The 5042-nt window shown below is 40.6% G+C and overlaps 1 pseudogene; it reads left to right on the top strand.

Moving 5' to 3' along the window:
• The first annotated feature begins 1273 nt into the window (after window positions 1-1273).
• Window positions 1274-4383, top strand: LOC111160905 (annotated as a pseudogene).
• Window positions 4384-5042: the final 659 nt, after the last annotated feature.

Here is a 5042-nt window from a genome sequence, read left to right as displayed (position 1 = left end):
GAGTTATGGTCCCTGGGGACGCAGGATCTCCTGCTTGTATGCAAAACCACGGCAGTGGCGGCTGTCTGGGGAGCTCCAGTCTGCCAGAGAGGTTCCAAACAACGATCGCACACTGAGATTTTCCCACAGGCCCGGGCTGGGAGTGCCTGGTCTTTCCAGGTCTGAGAGCACCAGGCTGGCGCCTGTGCACACCTCTCCCAGGGGAGGGCATGTGGCACGCACGTCTCAGGCTCTGATAGCACAGCGTGGCTTTCTGCCATCTGGCTAGGCTCCCAGCTCCTCACGGGAGCTGGACCCAATGCATTCTCGGGCACACTGGCAGCTCAGGGACCAAGACCTGGTTTCTCCGCCACACTCTCTCTAGTTCAGCACCAGGGGTGGCTGTCCTGGGTCCGGGCACTTAAGCCCCTGTCCCTGCCACCCCGATTCCCACAATTTCCCCCCGCTATCCTTTGCTCTTTTTGAGTGCTTTCAACCAGTCTCCAAGTTAATGCTGGTCCCCAGATGCAGCGCACTCTTGTATTGGGGTATTACTTTCCAATGGGTCACCTCTGTTGGCCCCCTCCTGCTTTTGTTTATCTTCCGATATCAGTCCAATGTTCCCACTCTGCTTTACCTGCCCACTGGCGTCTTCTGCCCCTGTAGAGATCCAGATGTGTATAATTCTGATCTCAGGCTGATTTCATGGGTGATCGGAGTTCTTTCGTAGGTAATCAGCTCACTTTAGGGTACAGGTTGAAACGTGCCTCCTCCTACTTCCCCACCATCTTGCCTCCTTGATGGAAAAGATCACCCATCTATTAACATCTGGATAATGTCCAAAACAGCTTCACAAATTGATTTGCCAGTAATGACTTCCCAAAGTAATCTGTCGGGCCCGCAGCACTCACTGCTTTCTTGCAGCCTCCGGAGGTCCTGGGACGTCCCTGTGTGGCAGCTTTTCCATCAGGGGCTCTCAGACGGGACCTGAGCTGCCCCGGACTTGGTCCAGAAACCCTCTCTCTCTCTTTGTACCTCTCTTTTTATCTTTTCTTTTCTTTCTTTTTGGTGGTTATTTCTGTTTGCTCAGAGGCATTCCAGAGTGCACCTTGCCTGGATTGTGGTTGATATATTCAGCTACACATCCCTTCAACCACCTCTCACCAAAATGACAAAGAAGAGGAACACCCAACAGAGGAAACATTCAGATACTGTGCCCTTTCCTTCAGAATTATTGGATATGGACATAAACAGTATGTCAGAAAGGGAATTCAGGGTAACAATTATCCAGGCAATGGCGAGGTTGGTGATGACCATTTGTGACAACACAGAATCCCTAAGGGCAGAAGTGACAGTTGATATGGCAGAAGTTAAAAATGCTATCAATGAGATCCAATCTAATCTAAATACGCTAACAGCTAAGGTAACCAAGGCAGAAGATAGAATTAGTGATCTAGAGGACAAACTGATAGAGAGAAAGGATCAAGAGGAGACATGAAAGACAGCTTAGAAGCCATAAAAACAGAATTAGGGAAATAAATGATGACATGAAACATTCCAACCTCAGAATTATTGGGATCCCTGAGGGGGTGGAGAAAGAAAGAAGACTAGAAGATATAGTTGAGCAAATTCTTGATGAGAATTTTCCCAATTTAGGGAATGGAACCAGCCTTCATGTCCTAGAGGCAGAAAGATCACCCCCAAGATCAATGAATCTAGAAAGACCTCGAGACACTTGATTGTGAGACTGATGAATCATAATTTTAGACAAGAGCTCCTGAGGTAGCTATGGGGAAGAGATTACTTATGTACAGAGGCAGGTCCATCAAAATAATGTCAGACCAGTCCACAGAAAACTGGCCAGCCAGAAAGGGCTGGCAAGACATATTCAGGGCACTAAATGAAAAGAATATGCAGCCAAGAATACTTTATCCAGCAAGGTTGACATTCAAAATGGATGGTGAGATAAAGAGCTTCCAAGACTGGCAAGGTTTAAAGGATTATGTGACCACTAAGCTGGCACTACAAGAAATATTAAGGGGAGGGGGTGGTTCTATAAAAGAAGAAAGAACCAAAGAGTGTCATAGAAAAGAAATTTACAGAGGCAATCTATAGAAACAAGAACTTCACAGGCAACATGATGTCAATAAAAACAGCTTTCAATAATCACTCTCAATGTGAACAGCCTAAATGCACCCATAAAATGACACAAGGTTGCAGGTTGGATAAAATGACAGGACCTGTCCATATGCTGTGTACAAGAGAGCCATTTGGAAACTAAAGATACATCCAGACTGAAAGTGAAGGGTTGGAGAACCATCTTTCATGCCAATGGGCCTAAAAAGAAAGTTGTGGTAGGGATTCTTATATCAGATAAATTAGATTTTAAACTAAAGACTGTAGTCAGAGATACAGAAGGCACTACATCATTCTTAAAGGGTTTATCCACCAAGAAGATCTAACAATTATAAATATTTATGCCCTCAATATGGGAGCAGCCAACTACATAAGACGACTGTTAATCAAGATAAAGAGTAATATTGATATGAATAAAATAATGACAGGGGAACTTAACACACCACTCTCAATAATAGACAGATCATCCAAGCAGAAAATCAATAAAGAATAAGAGCATTGAATGACACATTGGACCAGATGGACCTCATAGATATACACAGAACATTCCACCCTTAAACAACACAATACTCATTCTTCTCGAGTGCATATGGAAATTTCTCCAGAATAGACCACATACTGGGTCACAAACCAGGGCTCAACCGATACCAAAAGATTGAGATTATTCCCTGCATATTCTCAGCTCACAAAGCTTTGAAACTGGAGCTCAACCACAAGAAAAACATTGGGAGGAATACAAACACTTGGAAGCTGAAGGCCACCCTGCTTAAGAATGCTTGAATCAACCAGGAAATCAAAGAAGGACTTAAACAATTCATGGAAACCAATGAAAGTGAAGACACATTCACTTTCCCCCTTAGGCTGTCCTAAGGGGGAAAAACATAGCCATCCAAGCCTCCCTCAAAAAAATTGAAAAATCCCAAATACACCAACTCTCTTTACACCTTAAAGAACTGGAAAATCAACAACAAATTAAGCCAATCCCACACACAAGAAGGGAAATAATCAAGATTAGAACAGAGATCAATGAGATAGAAACTAGGCATAATAGAATAAATTGCAAACTGTATTATCATCTCAATAGATAAAGAAAAAGCAGTTGACAAAATACAATTCCTTTTTAAGATTAAAACTTTAAACTCAAAAACAGAGTTTTGGAAAGGGAAACTCCTTAATGTGATAAAGAGCAGCTATAAAAAATCCATACAAACAGCATACAAAATGGTGAAAAACTGAAAGTTTTTCTTCTAAGATCAGGAAAAGCACATGGATGTCTTTTTTTATTGGTCCTACTCAACATTGTAGTAGAAGTTTTAGCAAGAGTAATTAGGCAAGAGATATAAATAGAAGTCATCCAAATACAAAAATAAGAAACAAAACTGTATTTTTAAATGACTTAATATTATATATTGAAAAGTTCAATCTTCAACTCTCACATATACCCAACACTGTTAGAGACAATTAAAAAAGTTAGAATGCTGTAGGATATGATAGCAATATACATATCAGTTTTATTTTTATACACTAAAAATGAACAGCTTAAATGTGAAGTTAAAATACAATTTCACTTGCAATAGTGTCAAAAAGAATAAAATACTTAAAAAATAAATAGAGCAAAAAGTGCAGGATGTGTACATGGAAACCATAAAACATCACTGAAGGAAATTAAGGAAGATAAATTTCATTTTCATGGATCAAAAGAGTTAATATTTCTAGGATGGCAATACTCTCCAAAATGATCTATAAATTCTCTGCTAACTTTATAAAAATTCCTCATGACTTTTATGCGAAATTGACAAGCCAATTCTAAAATTCATATAAAAATGCAAGGGGGCTAAAGAATATTTTAAAAAATAATTAAAAATTAAAAATAAAAGAAATAATAAAAACTTAAAGTGAAAAAATTAAATAAAAATAAAAATAAATAGAAAAAAATTATTTAAGAAAATGCTAGGTGCTGGACACTTCCGGGTGGGACCAAAGTGAGGCAGCTGGGCAGGGGCTGATAGCTCCAGCAGCAACCATAGAGTATAACAGCCTCACGGTGCCTCTTATCTTGATAAGTGTGTTTTGGGGCTTCCTCGGCTTCTGCATGTCCTGGTTTATCCCTAGAGTCCCAACCGGGAAGTTATTATCACCACGCTGGTAACCTGTTCAGTTTGCTGCTATCTCTTTTGCCGGTTGCAGTTCCGGCCCAACTCAACCATCTCTTTGGACCACAGTTGACAAAATGAAACCATCTGATACCTCAGGTATCATTGGCCTTAAGGAGGAAGACCCACTCTCCAGTACTGCATCATTGAGGTCACGAAGAGAATTCCTGTAGATGCATAGTCAACTCCAAACCCAGACCACCTTCTTTGACTCGCCTCTTTCCACCATCAGCTGCCTTAAATATTCTCCCCACATTTGAATATCTTACTCTATAATTCAGTATTTTTCCCTGTCACTTCTTTACATTTCAACAATTATGTGCCTACTTAAACCTAAACTGTGCTGACTCTGTACAACGTTCATGCACTTTTCTGGGCTAGAAAGTGCTATTCTTCTGGGAAATACATTGCTCTCTCCTGGGAACCTGTGAATTGGAAGATGACTCCTGCCTAGTCACAACAAGGGACTCAGTGAAGTATTTAACTGTCAGAAGACAGAATCCAGTGGGGGCAGTCAGTAGGAGAGCATGTTCTGAGGCAATATCTGTCCCAACAGAATTACACCAAAGTATATTTTCAGGATGACTTTCTTATTTCTGCCATCTACTGGAATAAAATATTTTTCTGCCTTCTGTGGAAAAACAAAAATGCAAGGAGCCAATATAGCCAAAGCAAACTCAAAAAAGAAGGACAAAGTTGGAAGACTGATATTTCTTGACTTCAAATCTTACTATAAAGCTGCAGTAACCAAGACTGTGTTGTATTAACGTGAAG

Source organism: Enhydra lutris, unplaced genomic scaffold (genome assembly GCF_002288905.1).
Source record: "Enhydra lutris kenyoni isolate GAN:26980312 unplaced genomic scaffold, ASM228890v2 scaffoldscaffold79, whole genome shotgun sequence".
Lineage (NCBI taxonomy): Eukaryota > Metazoa > Chordata > Mammalia > Carnivora > Mustelidae > Enhydra > Enhydra lutris.
This window is presented reverse-complemented; position numbering and strand designations above follow the sequence as displayed.